Below are 18,024 nucleotides of genomic sequence, written 5' to 3'. Positions count from 1 at the left end.
ACGACAACTACTAACAGAACAATATAGAAGGCAAGCACCCTATTAAGCACATACTAAACATGTAACAAGAAGTATAATCTGTCTACAAGCCTCACACTCGTTGCCTGTTGATCTTTACACCTGATCTCCTGCTCCCTTAAAATAGCACTATAAAAGGAGGGAAGGAAGGTGTAAAAGAAGGGACAAAGGGATGGAAGAAATAAAAAGAAGGTAGGAGGAATGAAGGAAGACATGAAAGGGGAAAGGTATGAGGAGAGGGGAGGAAATAAAGAGAAAAGAGGGAATTGAAAGGAAGGAAAGAAGGGACAAAGGGAGGGAAGAAGAAGGCAAGAAGAAGGAAAGGGGGGAAAGATACTGTATGAGGAGGGGAGGAAAGAAAGAGAAAGGAAAGAAAGAAGGAATGAAGGGAGGGGGGAAAGAAAAAGTAGGAAGGAAGAGAAAGGAAATGGGAAAGGTGTGAGGATAGCGGAAGAAAGAAAAATAAAGGAAAGAGAGAAGGGACCAAGGGAGGGAAGAAAAAAAGAAGGCAGGCAGACAGGAAGGAAGGGAGTAAGGGAGAGAGGGAGGGAAAGGAAATGGGAAAGGTATGAGGAGAGGGGAGGAAAGAAAAGAAAGAAAGGAGGAAATTGAAGAAGAAATAAGGGAGGGAACAAAAAAGGAAGGAAGGAAGCTGGAAGAAGAGGGAGAAAGGTGTTTCAGGGGAAATGGAAAAGGAAGAAAAGCAAAAGAAACAGAGGAAGAAGATGTACGAGGGAATCAGAAGGAAGGAAGAGCCACAAAGAACAAAGCATACACAGGCAACACGGATGTGCTGGCATGGCTGTGCCAGGACTTTTGAATTTCCTTTTCTTGCATTTTGCAATTGGGTAGCTTTCCTTCAGGTTGCAATAATAGGTCCAGCAACCTGCCCATCATCATTAGAGCTTTTAGATCCGCCCCTTTCCCCAGGTTTTGGAGGGAAAGGGGGACTTTCAGTTCAGTCTTACAGTGTGGAGCCTTGCAGTAGGACATGTGGGCTCTTCTCTACCCCACCTGTAAAAAGCTTAGCTCCTTACAGCTTTGCTAGGGAAAAAGGAAAACCTCTACAGCTCTGCTGGGGTTAAAGAAACAGATTTACAGGCAGCTTTGCTGGGGTTAAAGAAACAGATCTACAGTAAGCTCTGCCAGGGTCAAAGAAACAAATTTACAGCCAGCTTTGCTGGACAAAAGAAATAGTTCCACAGCCTTTGTGGAGAAACTAAAAGGACACCAGCCTGGCAGATCTGCAACGACCACTGCCTGGTAAGGGACCACTCGGGTTATCCATAACGCAGCTTGGAGCCGGGAGTTGGGGCCTCACGTCAGCAGTGTTAAGAAAGATTGCCCAAGGAGGGGTCAGAAGGTTTCCCCAAAGAGGAAAGGAACAATTTATTAAGCAGTTGCCTGTCCCTTGTCGGCAGTTCAAGAAAGCTACCAGTTTTCCAAGATTATATGGGATTTTATTCATTTGTTCCTTAATAAAGAACTTTGTTGGACTTATTTTGAGCCTCTACAGAACTTTGTGTTGGGAAACCTGTGGGACCCTTTAGCTGAGGCACCCCGGTGTCCCATTGGGCATACAGAAAGCACATCCTATAAACAGTCATTGTCACAGGCCCAGCGTGTGACACCACAACGGAGTATATGTGCTATTCACATATAGTAGTAATTTTCTGTGTTTCCTTTCTAGTTGATCATCCAGCATCCCCAACAAGTAAAACTCAGGTTTCATCACGATTTTACCCCTGACAGTTTTTTCTGGCATTGTATGTATTTGAGTCCAGTATTTCTGGGCCTTTTAAAATGCATTAATTTGACAAGGAAGTTGCACCTGAGCCATGACGTTGGGAGTTACAATGCAACCAACGGTGATGCCAAAAATCACCTGTACAAGGGTGCATTGCAAAGCCTAGCATTTGGGAACCCTGTTGGTGCTGGAGACTCCTAAAATGCTCTGCATGTTGTTGAACAACTCCCAAATATCTGATTATTTTGATTAGTGACTGTGTGTTTGTGTTTTTAAGCAATATAGAAGCAATGAGAAATCTCAGTGGCTGAGCTGCTGAGGTGTATCTGGCTATCTGAATATAATGCAAAGTACCTTCAAAAGTTCATGGCAGGAACTGAAATAAGTCCAAAGTCTAAACCTAACCAGATTGTATGTCCTGAACGTGAAGATTAGCATTTGCTCACCATCATGAATTGATTTGTTTATTTATTATGGCCTCGGACCAGAAGCTTGAAACATTAAAACATTAAAATCAGAGGTTTTTGAAACATATTTGTTCTCGATCATGAAGTTCTCCAATGTGAAGGCATGCTATGGTGAATTTACATAATATTTGCATATCGGTGCTGGAGGCAACTCCAAGATGACACATGAGTCATGTACTGTACTTTTGACTCTGCTCTGTGTCAGAAAACACTCCGAAGCAATTGAAGCGACATGTGTCGGGAGGCGTAACAAATGCCTCCCTACCAGCTGGCTAGACCTTCTATATTGCTTAAAAACACAAACAAACACACAGTCACTAATCAAAATAATCAGATATTTAGGAGTTGTTTTATTCATTTGAAACAAAGGATATGCCACCGTTCGCATTTACATTGAATTAGCAAAAGTACAAACAAATAATGAGTCATGTTATAAAAACAATGACATTTAAAGGTTTAACGGTTGCCCCCGGAGTCTCATGGATTGCTGCGATGATTCACAGTTTGTATGAGAAACATTCAAACATGGATTCATGTGCAATATCTTTTTTTTCCCCCAGCACCCAAAACATTAGACATCTTTGCTGTTATATTTTGTCCTCTTTCTCTCTTTTCTTTGGCAAGTCTTTGACACATGGTTTCAGTTTGTTCAAAAATGCTCTTCTTCTAGCAAATTTTTAACTGGAAGAGTAATAGAATCCCAGAGTTGGAAGAGACCTCATGGGCCATCTAGTCCAACCCCCTGCCAAGAAGCAAGAATATTGCATTCAAAGCACCCCTGACAGATGGCCATCCAGCCTCTGTTTCAAAGCTTCCAAAGAAGGAGCCTCCACCAGACTCCGGGGCGGAGAGTTCCACTGTTGAACAGCTCTCACAGCCAGGAAGTTCTTCCTCATGTTCAGGTGGAATCTCCTTTCTTGTATATTGAAGCCATTGTTCCGTGTCCTAGTCTCCAGGGAAGCAGAAAACTAGCTTGCTCCATCTTCCCTGTGACTTCCTCTCACATATTTATACATCGCTATCATATCTTCTCTCAGGCTTCTCTTCTTCAGGCTAAACATGCTCAGCTCTTTAAGCCACTTTTCATAGGGCTTGTTCTCCAGACTCTTGATCATTTTAGTCACCCTCCTCTGGACACAATCCAGCTTGTCAATATCTCTCTTCAATTGTGGTTCCCAGAATTGGACACAATATTCCAGGTGTGGTCTAACCAAGGCAGAATAGAGGGGTAACATTACTTCCCTAGATCTAGACACTATGCTCCTATTGATGCAGGCCAATTGTTAGCTCATGTTTAACTTGCTGTCCACGAGGACTCCAAGATCTTATTCACACGTTACTACTCTCGAGCCAGGCATCATCGTCCCCCATTCTGTATCTTTGCATTTTGTTTTTCCTGCCAAAGTGGAGTATCTTGCATTTGTCCCTGTTGAACTTCATTTTGTTAGTTTTGGCCCATCTCTCTAATCTGTCAGGATCGTTTTGAATTCTGCTCCTGTCCTCTGGAGTATTGGCTATCCCTCCCAATTTGGTGTCGTCTGCAAACTTGATGATCATGCCTTCTAAGCCTTCATCTAAGTCATTAATAAAGATGTTAAACAGGACTGGGCCCAGGACGGAACCCTGCGGCACTCCACTTGTCACTTGTTTCCAAGATGAAGAGGAAGCATTAGTGAGCACTCTCTGGGTTCGTCCATTTAACCAATTACAGATCCACCTAACCGTAGTTTTGCCTAGTTCACATTGGACTAGTTTGTTTGCCAGAAGGTCATGGGGGACCTTGTCAAAGGCCTTACTGAAATCCAGATATGCTACATCCATGCCATTCCCACATCTACCCAGCTTGTAACTCTATCAAAAAAAGAGATCAGATGAGTCTGGCATGACTTGTTTTTGATAAATCCATGTTGACTATTAGCGATGACCGCATTTGTTTCTAAGTGTTTGCAGACCACTTCCTTAACAATCTTTTCCAGAATCTTGCCTGAAATCAACGTGAGGCTGACAGGACGGTAATTGTTTGGGTCATCCTTTTTTCCTTTCTTGAAGATTGGAACCACATTGGCCCTTCTCCAATCTGCTGGAACTTCTCCTGTTCTCCAAGAAGACTAAAAGATGATTGCCAATGGTTCCGAGATTACTTCTGCTAGTTCCTTCAATACTCTTGGGTGTAGTTGATCTGGCCCTGAGGACTTGAACCTGTTTAGAGCGGCCAGGTATTCCGGGATGACTTGTTTCCCAATTTGGGGTTGTATGTCCTCTAATCCCTCATCCACTCCATCCTTGAATTGTGTTGATTTTCTCGCTCACCCACACTTTTTCTATGAGCTGATGGAGTTGTGTCAGCTCAGGTCCACTCTCCTTAAAGATTTCAGCACAGATTCCATCAGATCCACTGGCTTTGTTATTTTTTTTGTTGGCTGATGGCATTGCTGACTTCTTCTAAACTAGGCAGTGCTGCAAGTTCATCCCTGGTTTGTTGTTGAGGGGTTTGTGAGAGAACCTCTTCGGCCACATTGGAGATGCGTTTCAGGAGGCTTTGGTAGTGTTCTTTCCAACATAGTGCAATTGATTTTTGTCCTTCAGAAGTTTGGTTCCATCTGATGAGCGTAGAGGTATATGCCATGGTTTCTTGGTCTGTAGATGACCTTTGTAGCTTTAAAAAATCCCTGAGAATCATGGCTATTTGCCAAGTGTTGGATTTCCTTAGCCTTCTTTGTTCACCAGATATTCTTGCATTCTCTGGTCCTTCTTTGGACCTCAGCTTTTGCACTGGCATAGATCTTTTTCTTAGCAGTGCAGCTGGTGTCTCTCTGCCATGTTTGGAAGGCTTTCCTTTTCTTGTCAATTAACTGTTGGATCTCGTTGTCATTTTCGTCAAACCAGTCTTGATGTTTCTTGAGTTGATATCCAATGGTTTCTTCGCAGGCTATGATGATGGAGGTCTTCAGTTTGTTCCAACGTTCCTCAACTTTTTTGGGTTGTTCTATGGGTAGATGATCCTTGAGTGTGTTTGGAGAAGGGCTTGCTTGGAGGGCTTGGGTGTTCATTTTGCGCCTTATCTTTCTTCCTTGGGGTCTGCGTTTGGGGATGATCTTGATAGCCATCGTGGAATGGATTAGCTTGTGGTCTATCCAGCAGTCACCAGCACCTGTCAATGCTCTTGTGAGAAGCACATCACAGTCTCTGGTGCATGTGATTATGTAGGTGCCAATGCTTTGACCAAGAGTGCTTCCATGATGTCTTGAGCTTGTTTTTCTGGCGGAAGTGCGTGTTGGGGATGACAAGATTGTGTTCCACACATTTGGTGAGAAGCAGGATGCCATTCAAGTTGCTGTTTCCAACCCCGTCTTTTCCTATGGTCCCTGGCCACAGGTTGAGGTCTTGCCCGACTCTTGCATTGAAGTCCCCCAGGAGGATGATTTTGTCTTCCTTAGGTATCTCCGATAGGACGGTGTCCAGCTGACAGTAAAATTTTTCCTTGGTGTCTTCATCAGCATCTAGTGTTGGTGTACAGGCGCTTGTTGGTTTTTGGCAAGATTAATTCAGAGGGTTAAGAGTCGTTTGATAATGCCAATGGGTGCTTCGGTCAGATGTTTCACCAGATAATTTCTGATAGCAAAGCCAACTCCATGTATTCTTCGTTCTTCTTCAGTCAGTCTCTTCCAGGAGAGGTGTAGGCCTTTTTTTCTTCCTTCAGCTGTCTCTCTCCTGCTCTCCAGGTCTTCTGAAGTGCTCCTCCTCCACCAACTCCGCTGGACCAGCCACGTTGTCTGAATGCCCGATCACAATCTCCCAAAGTAGTTACTCTACTCTGAATTCAAGAACGGGAAATGTAGTGTTGATGGACAGGAAAAGATTTAAATATGAGCTTGTTCTGGGACAGCCGCATCAGGAGCTCCAGCTTATCTTGCTATTTGTTGATTACTGCATGTATTTTAAAGTTTGCAGTTAGATGGCTTTCCTTAATTTGCATTTATTGGATCTATGACCTGTCAATTATCGTTAGGTTCCCTGGTCCTGCCCCCTTTTTGGGTTTTGGAGGGAATAGGAGCCATTTTGGGTCAGTCCACACAGAGAAGCCTCTCATACAAGACATAAAACCAAGAGCTCCTGTAGAAAGCTTCGTCTTCTACAGTTTGGCCGGGGATATACAGCCCCATAGCTTGGCCAGAGAGAAGCAGTCTCAGCACAGCTCTTTTGCTGAGGATTTTACAGCCTTTCAGCTCCTTTACTGAGGGAATCCGGTCTCACAGCGCTTCAACCAGCCATCACTAAAACCTGAACACCTTCTTTTCCCCTGGAAGTCTACAACGCTCTGCTTGGTAAGGGTCACTCGCGGCAGCCAGAAGCAGTTGGTACCGGATGTAGGGGCTCCATGCCAACAGAGGCAAAGACAGACTGCCCAGATAAGAGGTTAAGGATTTCCCTATTAGTAAAAATACAGTTATGAAGATAGTGCCTGTCCCCTGTGGACAAGATTGAGAGAGCCAATAGACTATTAAAAAAGCCTTGAAGTCCTGTTTGATTTCAATAATAAAGCACTTTGTTGAACCTTTAAGCAATCTAAAGACTCTGTTTAAGGAAATCCAAAGGCCTTTAATCTGAGGCAGCCCTGGCGTCCCGTTGGGCACACAGAATTTATGTCCTGTCTACAGTCTTATGTACAGGCCCAGCGTGCGACAGCACAGAGCTTATTTATTTATTTATCGTGTCATCCGCAACCAGAACATTGTATTACATTTCTAACAGAACAAAACAGACAAACAGATAAAAAAAAAAAAACACAAATTTTGCAAACTTGGTAGCTGATTAAATGTCCTTTGACCAGTATCTTGCCACTTTGAGTGCCTCTGGTGTTGCCACAAGAAGGTCCTCCATTGTGCATGTGGCAGGGCTCAGGTTGCATTGCAGCAGGTGGTCAGTGGTTTGCTCTTCTCCACACTCGCATGTCGTGGATTCCACTTTGTAGCCCCATTTCTTAAGATTGGCTCTGCATCTCGTGGTGCCAGAGCGCAGTCTGTTCAGCGCTTTCCAAGTTGCCCAGTCCTCTGTGTGTCCAGGGGGGAGTCTCTCATCTGGTATCACCCATGAATTGAGGTGCTGGGTTTGGGCCTGCCACTTTTGGACTCTTGCTTGCTGAGGTGTTCCAGCGAGTGTCTCTGTAGATCTAAGAAAACTATGTCTTGATTTAAGTCGTTGACATGCTGGCTGATACCCAAACAAGGGGTGAGCTGGAGATGTCTCTGCCTTGGTCCTTTCACTATTGGCTGCAACTTCCCGGCGGATGTCAGGTGGTGCAATGCCGGCTAAGCAGTGTAATTTCTCTAGTGGTGTGGGGCGCAGACACCCTGTGATAATGCGGCATGTCTCATTAAGAGCCACATCCACTGTTTTAGTGTGGTGAGATGTGTTCCACACTGGGCATGCATACTCAGCAGCGGAGTAGCATAGCGCAAGGGCAGATGTCTTCACTGTGTCTGGTTGTGATCCCCAGGTTGTGCCAGTCACCTTTCGTATGATATTGTTTCTAGCGCCCACTTTTTGCTTGATGTCCAGGCAGTGCTTCTTGTAGGTCAGAGCACGGTCCAAAGTGACTCTCAGATATTTGGGTGCGCTACAATGCTCCAGTGGGATTCCTTCCCAGGTAATAATCCTCAGAGCTCGGGATGCTTGTCTGTTCTTAAGGTGAAAGGCACATGTCTGTGTTTTAGATGGATTAGGGATCAGTTGGTTTTCCCTGTAATAGTCACTGCTAAAGGTTTTAATGTTTTATATTGTGAAATGCTATTTGAAATTGTAAGTTGCTCGGAGCACCTTGGTGGAGAGCGACTAATTAAGAAATAAAGTGAAGCGAAAAGGGGGAAACGTGCCAAGAGGACCGCCTTCCACCTGGAAACCATGTCCTCACTGCGGGACAACCTGTGGATCAAGAATAGCCACCAAGACACCACATCTGGAAGGCCATCATCCTTGAGCTACGAGGGATCGCCTAAGTAAGTAAGTAAATAATTTAGTTTTTAGTGAAGTGAAAATAAATAACACTAATTGGAAAAATAATCCAAAGTTACGAAGTGAGGCGAGTCAAAAGTTGTGGGGAAAAATAACAGGAAAAGAATGACACAAAAATGAGATGGCCATCTGTCAGGGGTGATTTGAATGCAATATTCCTGCTTCTTGGCAGGGGGTTGGACTGGATGGCCCATGAGGTCTCTTCCAACTCTAGGATTCTATCATTCTATGACTGTGAGAGCTGTTCAGCAGTGGAACTCTCTGCCCCAGAGTGTGGTGGAGGCTCCTTGGAGGTTTTTAAACAGAGGCTGGATGGCCATGTGTCAAGGGTGATTTGAATGCAATATTCTTGCTTCTCGGCAAGGGGTTGGACTGGATGGCCAACTCTATGATTCTATCATTCTATGACTGTGAGAGTTGTTCAGCAGTGGAACTCTCTGCCCCAGAGTGTGGTGGAGGCTCCTCCTTTGGAGGTTTTTAAACAGAGGCTGGATGGCCATCTGTCGGGGGTGCTTTGAATGCAATATTCCTGCTTCTTGGCAGAATGGGGTTGGACTGGATGACCATGAGGTCTCTCCCAACTCTAGGATTCTATGAGATTGTCAAAAATGAAGGGGGGAAAAAACAGCCTCCTTAACATCCGTTGTGATTGGCCGGCGTCGGGTTGGAGTGCCGCCCTCAGAGAATTCCTAACCAATCGGAGCTCGCGTTTCATTCCATGACGTCTCTCCCCTTGAGTATGCGTCACTCGCTCTCTGCGCATGCGTGCCGCCTTTGACACTTTGAGGACCTCAAGGATTACAGAGAAGGGCTCCATCCATTACTTGATTCCGATTGGTGTTTTGGTCATTGGTCACAACCCTGCGCTGATTGGGTCACAGTGCTGTCAAACTCGAAGGCGAGTCCCCGCCCACTAACATTCCGCCGATTGGCTGTTTAGTTTCTCGTCTCGGGATTGGTCAGAGGGCGGGCGCGACTGTTGACAAGGACCAATCAGGTCGCGATGTGAGAAGAGTGACGGCGGGAGGAACGCAAGAGGCCGAGCCGCTCCCCTATAGTGCGAGAGGAAAAATAGTCCCGACGCGGAGGGGAAGGAGAAGTGAATAGAGAAGGAGCGCGTACAGAGGCGACGTCGCGGCCGCACGCTTGGCGTTCTAGCTCGCATTCTTTTCCGGTCAGCAGCCAGAGCGGAGCGTTTGGTTATTGGTTGTGAGGCTGCGGCGGAAGGATACGCGCAAAAGCAAAGGCGTCTTTCGACTTGGCGAGTGCAGGGAAGGGGCGCGGAAGTAGTCCCGGCCCCGGCGGAGCGCCGCGAGCGGATCCCTCCGCCCGTGCCTGTCTCTCCGAAGGTGCCTCAGTCGGGGAGGCCGAAGGAAGGAGGAAGGAAGGAGAGGCTTGGACGGGTGAGTACGCGGCCTGCCCGTCGCCCTCGCGGAAATATAGTCCCCATCCTCCACGCCTACCCTCTTCCCGCCCGCGTTCAGACGTGCGCCCCCTACACGTGTCTGCATGCGTGTCAGGCTCTCTCTTTGCTTCTATGCTGACTCTATGTTGATATCCCGCTTTCTTCTTCAGAGGATCTGAGCCCAGGTGTCCTGCTCTAATATCATCATAATTTAAACCGGATTATGCTGTAAAGCGGATTATATAAATCCACATTGAAAGATAATCCGGGATAAATAGGAAACATGGGATCAGAAACTGGGGTAGAGGGCCTCTATTCCAGGACCCAATCCCAGGTTTTCTGTTTTAAACTGGATTATACGAGTCCCCACTGCCAGATAATCCGGGATAAACAGGAAACATGGGATCAGAAACTGGGGTAGAGGGCCTGTCTGGAAAGGAAGGAAGAAATGAAGGAAGGAAAGGAAGGGGCCTTCCAGACAGTCTATTCCAGGACCCAATCCCAGGTATTCTGTTTTAAACTGGATTATACGAGTCCCCACTGCCAGATAATCTGGGATAAACAAGTCCTGCTCTAATCATCATCATAATTTAAACCGGATTATGCTGTAAAACGGATTATATAAATCCACTTTGACAGATAATCCGGGATAAACAGGAAACATGGGATCAGAACCTGGGATACAGGGCCTGGCTGGAAGGGCAGGAAGAAAGGAAGGAAGGAAAGGGCCCATCCAGACAGGCTCTTTATCCCAGGACCCAATCCCAAGTTTTCTATTTTAAACTGGGTTATATGAGGGTTATGTGAGTCCCCACTGCCAGATAATCTGGGATCCTCAAACTGGGAGCAGATCCTGGATAGAGGGCCTGTCTGGAAGGGAAGGAAGGAAGGAAAGGGTCCTTCCAGACAAGCCCTCTATCCCAGGACCCAATCCCAGGTTTTCTGTTTTAAACTGGATTATATGAGTCTGCACTGCCAGATAATCTGGGATAAACAAAAAAACTGTGATCAGATCCTGGAGTAGAAGGCCTATCTGGAAGGGAAGGAAGGAAGGTGGAAAGGGAAAAGGATAGGAAGGAAGGAAGGAAGGAAGGAAGGAAGGAAAAAGGAAAGAAGTGAAAGGAAAGAAGTGAAAGGAAAGAAGTGAAAGGAAAGAAGGAAGGGAAAAGGAAGGAAGGAAGGAAGGGAAAAGGAAAGAAGTGAAAGGAAAGAAGTGAAAGGAAAGGAGGAAGGGAAAAAGAAGGAAGGGAAAAGGAAAGAAGGGAAAGGAAGGAAGGAAGGGAAAAGGAAAGAAAAGGAATGAAGGAAGGAAGGAAGGGAAAAGGAAAGAAGTGAAAGGAAGGAAGGAAGGGCCCTCCCAGACAGGCGCGTACACACACACACACACACACACACACACACTTATATAGAGAAACTATATATATATATATATATATACTCGAGTATAAGCCTAGTTTTTCAGTCCTTTTTTTAGGCTGAAAATGTCTCCCCCGGCTTATACTCAAGTCAAGGTTATTTATTATTTTACTTCATTGTTATTGTTATTGTTATTGTTTTATTTTATTATTGTTGTTATTACATTTATTCTTTTACTCTATTTATTATTGTTATTGTTACATTTATTCTTTTACTCTATTATTGTTATTACATTTATTCTTTTACTCTATTATTATTATTACCATTATTTTACTCTATTTATTATTATTGGAAGGATCCGCAAGCATATTTACATTGAAGACGGTGAGAATAATGGTTGAATCAGAGTTGGACAGTCTTATGTTGAATTACAGTTTTATGTAAATATTCAAAAACATTTAACCAACTGATGCCTCAATTAATGCAATTTTATTGGTATCTATTTTTATTTTGAAATTGACCCGTAAATGCTGCATTTCCCACCTTCGGCTTATACTCGAGTCAATCCATTTCCCCAGTTTTTTGTGGTAAAATTAGGTGCCTCGGCTTATATTTGGGTCGGCTTATACCTGAGTATATACGGTATATATATAAAATATAGAGAGATTATTTATTTATTTATTTACCTTACTTATATACCGCTGTTCTCAGCCCGAAGGCGACTCACAGCGGTTCACGACAAATGCGAACAGCAAATATATATATATATATATACACACACACACACACACACAAAATATATATACATACATACATACATACATACAAAAACGTAATGTTCGTTTGTGGGATTAACATAACTCAAAAACCACTGGACGAGTTGACCAAAATTGGACACAATACACCGATCAGGCCGAGTGACCATGAAAACCACAGCAGAAGGGACTTAAAAAGTAAAAAACAACAAAAAAACCCCACAAAAATTACAACGAATGCACAAAACCACACACACACACACATATATATGCAAACACACGTATACACAAATATATACACAGACATATACATACACAAAACACATATACACAGACTGGGCCACAGCAACGGATGTCAGGGAACAGCTAGTGTGTATGTATGTATGTATGTATGCATATTATTGATAAACATAAAACCATATATATATTGTATCATGTATTTGTGTCAAAACGGAGAGGAAGACGTCACCTGGGGGGGTGAGGCAGCTGAGGAGAGAAAACAATGGCTGAAAGTCTGAAACCAGGCCCTTTTTCTGGTTTCCTTGAACTTGTTTTGAATGCGAGAGGAGAAAACACGCATCTTTCTTTCTTGGTCATGTTTCCTGCTTTTCTCTCAAGGAAACAAGAGCAGAGCAACAGAGCGAAAAAGGGACCTATTAAAAACGTTCTAATTCAGTTTCTTGGAGCGTAATCATGTTATTTTTTTTCCGAGTGAGGAAGAAGTGGCAGCAAGGTTATGGAGTCAGAGATTGAGGATAGTGCATCCATGTCCAAAATGTGTATCCTTCAGGGCTGAATCCGGGGAGGCAACGGAAGGATGTCGGCAAAGTTCTTGTTGATAGAGCCATGTTCCTTCCCATCTGTGAATGGCTCCCTTCACATTCTTTGCACCCCTTTGACGTGTAGATTAGGGTGAGACGCAGGACTCAAATTTTAGAGGCCGTCCTTTCTTCCCTGTCTCTCCCCCCCCCCCCCCGTTTGAATCATTGAACCCCCCCCCCCCCAGTGCTAAAATAAACATGGAAAGACAGGAAACCAGGGACTGTTAGGCAAAACAGTGGATTTGTTGCGTTTCCCGAATCCCAGTTGCATGTGTGAGACGTAAATGAAAGTGATATTGGCTGAATATCCCTTATCCAAAATACTTGGCATTAGAAGCCATTTGGGTTTTGGGCGTACAGGCAATCTCCAGTTTACAAACACCCACAATGGGTGGGATTGGGGGGCGGGGGGATATGAGTTTTAAAGGCCATTATAATGTATTTGCTGTATTTTAATTGCTGTATATACTCGAGTATAAGCCTATTTTTTCAGTCCCTTTCTTAGGCTAAAAAAGTTCTCCTAGGCTTATGCTATTTTTCTTTGATTTTAAATGTAATGTATCAGATGTGTATATTGTAAACCGCTCTGAGCCTTCGGGGAGTGGCGGTATATAAAATTGATTAATAATTTTTTAAAAAATACTTGAGTCAAGGTTATTTCTTATTTTACTCTGTTATTAGTATTATTTTTATTACATTTATTATTTTACTCTATTTATTATTATTATTATTATTATTATTATTATTATTACCTTTACATTATTTTACTGTAGTATTATTTTATTCCATTTATTATTTTACTCTATGTATTATTATTACATTTATTATTTTACTCTATAACAGTTATTAAATTTCCATTATTTACTTTATTATTATTATTATTATTATTATTACTACCTTTACATTATTTTACTGTACTAATATATTATTACATTTATTATTTTATCTATGTATTATTATTACATTTATTATTTTACTCTATAACTGTTATTAAATTTCCATTATTTACTTTATTATTATTATTATTATTATTATTATTATTATTACTACCTTTACATTATTTTACTGTACTAATATATTATTACATTTATTATTTTACTCTATGTATTATTATTACATTTATTATTTTACTCTATAACTGTTATTAAATTTCCATTATTTACTTTATTATTATTATTATTATTATTATTATTATTATTATTACCTTTACATTATTTTACTGTGGCATTATTTTCTTACGTTTATTATTTTACTCTATATATTATTATTACATTTATTATTTTACTCTATGTATTATTATTACATTTATTATTTTACTCTATAACTGTTATTAAATTTCCATTATTTACTTTATTATTATTATTATTATTATTATTATTATTACATTTATTATTTTACTCTCTTTATTATCATTGGAAGGATACGCAAGCACATTGACGTTGAAGAAGATTAGAATAATGGTTTCATCAGAGTTGGATAGTCTTATCTTAAATTACAGTTTTATGTAAATACACAAAAACTTTTAACCTACTGATGATTTTCAGTAGCAGCTGAATTTTTCACCCTCGGCTTATACTCGAGTCAATACATTTTCCAAGTTTCTTGTGGTAAAGTTAGGTCCCTCGGCTTATATTCGGGTCGGCTTATACTCGAGTATATATTGTATGTTTTTGCCACACTATTATTATTTAATTATTTTTTTAACTTGGTTTAATGTGGATACATGTTAGCTGCCTTGAGTCTTCATAGGGAGAAAGGCGGGATATAAATAAATATAATAGTAACAACAGCAACAATGGGGGAGAGGCAACAGGAAGTGAGAGAAATCTATCCCTTGGAAAGGAAGTCCACTACTGGAAGAGTTATTATCATGGAGAAAAGGGGTCTCCAGTGATGCTTTATCTCCAGTCCTTGTTTCCAAACAAGCCCGTTTTTTCAGAATCCAATTCTCACAGGGACAGAAAGTGAGACGAAATTTTCTGAACACGGAAAATAGGCAGCAAAAGAAACACCAGAGGGATATTAACCCTTCCCTATGCTGTCCAAAGCTTATATATGTGCGTGTGTGTGTGCCTGGAGTTACACTTACAAAATGTATGTGTTCCGACATGCATACAAATTCAACTTGAGAACAAACCTCTCTTGTTCGTAACTTGAGGGCTGCCGGTACTTACATATACCCATTGAGATATCTAGGAGATGGGAAAGCAACTCCAAGCACATCATTCATTTGTGTTTCATGGACATCACTTGAAGGTGATTTTGTACAATTTAAAAAAATACTTTTGTGCATGAAACATAGAATAATAGAGTTTGAAGAGACCACATGGGCCGTCCAGTACAACCACCTGCTTCTGTGTAGGAAAAGCACAATCAGAGCACCCCTGACAGATGGCCATCCAGCCTCTGTTTAAAAGCCTCCAAGGAAGGAGGTTTGAGGCAGTGAGTTCCACTCTTACACCCAGGAAGTCCTTCCTAATGCTTATTTATTTATTGTGTCAGAAGCGAACCAAGGTTACAGTTGAAATGTATTCAAGCAAAGTTTAAAAACTTGGCATTATATTAAATGTCCTTTGACCCGTAGCTGCCCACTTGGAGCGCCTCTGGTGTTGCTATAAGAAGGTCCTCCATTGTGCATGTGGCAGGGCTCAGGCCGCATTGTAGTAGGTGGTCTGTTGTGTGGTGTTCTCTACACTTGCCTGTCATGGACTTCCTAAGGCAGTGTTTCTCAACCTTCCTAATGCCGCGACCCCTTAATCCAGTTCTTCATTTTGTGGTGACGCCCAACCATAAAATTATTTTTGTTGCTACTTCATAACTGTAATTTTGCTACTGCAATGAATCATAATTTAAATATCTGATATGCAGGACGTATTTTCATTCACTGGACCAAATTTGGCAGAAGTACCCGATACACCCAAATTTGAATACTGGTGGGGTTTGGGGGCGGGATTGATTTTGTCATTTGGAAGTTGTAGTTGCTGAGATTTGTAGTTCACCAAAGAGCATTCTGAACTCCACCAATGATGGAATTGAAGCAAGCTTGGCACACAGAACTCCCATGACCAACCGAAAATACTGGAATTTAGTGGGCAATGACCTTGAGTTTTGGAGTTGTAGTTTACCTACATCCAGAGAAAACTGCAGACTCAAATGATGATGGATCAGGATCAAACTTGGCATGAATACTCAGTATGCCCAAATGTGAACACTGGTGGAGTTTGGGGAAAATAGACCTTGACATTTGGGAGTTGTAATTGCTGGGATTTATAGTTCATCTACAATCAAAGAGCATTCTGAACCCCACCGATAGAATTGGGCCAAACTTCCAACACAGAAGTAAAATACTGTTTACTTTTGGTCTTTGGTGACCCCTCTGACACCCCTTCATGACCCCCTCAGGGGTCCTGACCCTCAGGTTGAGAAACACTGTCCTAAGGCTTAAGTGGAATTTCTTTTCCCACAGTTTGAATTTATTGCTCTGTGTCCTGATCTCCAGAGCAGCAGACAACAAGCTTCTTCCCTCCTCAATGTGACATCCTTTCAGATATTTCAACATCGCTCTCATGTCTCCTCTCACCCTTCTCTTCTTGCAGGCTAAACATACCGAACCCTTTAAGTACATGTCTGTGTACATTGAACCGTCCCTTTCCCAGCCACCCATGTAGCCAAGTTTTGAGTCTTGGGTTTTGGAATTCTGGATAAGGGAGGCTCAACCTGTATAAAAAACATAATGGGTAAAGCCTGGGAATTACAGTAGGGAAATAGCAATGGATTGTGGAGTTGATTGTCTGTTTGGAGACCAGGCCTTTAGGAGCTAACTTCATTATTGCTAATGGATATTTGTCTCATGTTGGTTGAGGAGAGAGCAGGGGATACGCTTTTGCTAGTGTTGGATTTGGCTGAAAATAGTTATTTATCCACGTTTGGGAAGATAAGTATAGATACCTGTATTGAAAAGAAGCAACAGGGAAGAGTGCCATGGAAACAATTCCTCATGCTAGCCAGGGAATTTTATTTTTACTTCCTTGCTGTATATTTTTTGGTTACCGTGGACAAACTTCAAAAGAAATATATTTTTAAAAGGCAAATGGTGCTTGGGAATAAGTCACAAAGCAATAGAGGTCTTTCTGCCTCTATGCAAAATGGCAGTTCTCTAAAGTTCACACTGAGGTTAGCTGAGTTTATGAAGCTCGACTTTTCAAAACATCGGTTTATGTTTATATAGGCATCCTGCTGGTGATAAGGGAACCCAAGTACTGTACTTAGCAAGTGATTTTTTCTCATTATTATGGTATGTTGGTATGTTGGTGTCCTTTGCTTGAATGTGTGATGTATTGCCATAATTGATGTGAGAGAATTATCCCTTATCCAAGTTACCTATCCGAACGTATCTCTACCTATCAGCCCACCAGGACCCTCAGATCTTCTGGGGAGGCCCTGCTCTCTATCCCACCTGCATCACAGGTGCGGCTGGCAGGGACGAGAGACAGGGCCTTTTCTGTGGTGGCCCCCCGGCTGTGGAACGCCCTCCCCATGGAGGTAAGATCAGCCCCCTCGCTGATGGTGTTCCGAAAAAGATTAAAAACCTGGATGTTTGAACGGGCATTCGGTTAAACAGTGCAACCAATGTGATGATTACAGGAATTGGAAAATCGGACGACGAACTGGATCATGATTTTAGTTGTGAGATGCATGGTGTTGTTTATTGTTGGATTAATATTGTATTCTATGCCTTGTGGTTTTTTATATTGTATATTGTTGTTGATTTTATCTGTTGTAAACTGCGTTGAGTCGCCGCTCAGGCTGAGAAACGGCGGTATACAAGTATAATAAATAATAAATAAATAAATAATAAATAAAACCTTGGGGGGGGGGGAAACACATATTTTTCTTACGAAGTTCTTATAGGAAGTTACTGATTTTTTAAATAAAACATAAAGGCCTCTGGGGGTCGGGGGGGGGGGTGTCAGAGGGGTCGCCAAAGACCATCAAAACACAGTCTTTTCTGTTGGTCATGGGTGTTCTGTGTGGGAAGTTTACCCCAATTCTATCGTTGGTGGGGTTCAGAATGCTTTTTGATTGTAGGTGAATTATAAATCCTAGCAACGACAACTCCCAAATGTCAAGGTTCATTTTCCCCAAACTCCACCAGTGTTCACATTTGGGCATATTGAGTATTCGTGCCAAGTTTGAGTCCACAGATCTCTCTGGATGCAGGTGAACTGCAACTCCAAAATTCAAGGTCAATGCCCACCAAATCCTTTCAGTATTTTCTCTTGGTCATGGGAGTTCTGTGTGCCAAGTTCCATTGTTGGTGGAGTACAGAATGCTCTTTGATTGTAGGTGAGCTATAAATCCCAGCAACTACAACTCCTAAATGACAAAATCAATCCTCCCAATCCCACCAGTATTCAAATGTGGGCGTATCAGGGATTTGTGC

At 42.4% G+C, this 18,024-nt stretch overlaps 1 protein-coding gene across 11 annotated transcripts in view; it reads left to right on the top strand.

Annotated features, from left to right (window-relative positions):
• The first annotated feature begins 9,265 nt into the window (after positions 1–9,265).
• MEF2A (myocyte enhancer factor 2A) overlaps positions 9,266–18,024 on the top strand; it is a 116,118-nt gene continuing 107,359 nt past the window's right edge. For 3 of the 11 annotated variants that reach the window (XM_060755657.2, XM_060755659.2, XM_060755655.2), the window contains exon 1: positions 9,268–9,647. The gene's annotated coding sequence lies outside the window, so the exon portion shown is untranslated. Of the gene's footprint in view, positions 9,648–18,024 lie in introns of all 11 variants that reach the window. The other 8 variants (XM_060755662.2, XM_060755660.2, XM_060755664.2 and 5 more) reach the window with 5 other exon arrangements.

This window comes from Anolis sagrei, chromosome 9 (assembly GCF_037176765.1).
Source record: "Anolis sagrei isolate rAnoSag1 chromosome 9, rAnoSag1.mat, whole genome shotgun sequence".
NCBI lineage: Eukaryota > Metazoa > Chordata > Lepidosauria > Squamata > Dactyloidae > Anolis > Anolis sagrei.
This window is presented reverse-complemented; position numbering and strand designations above follow the sequence as displayed.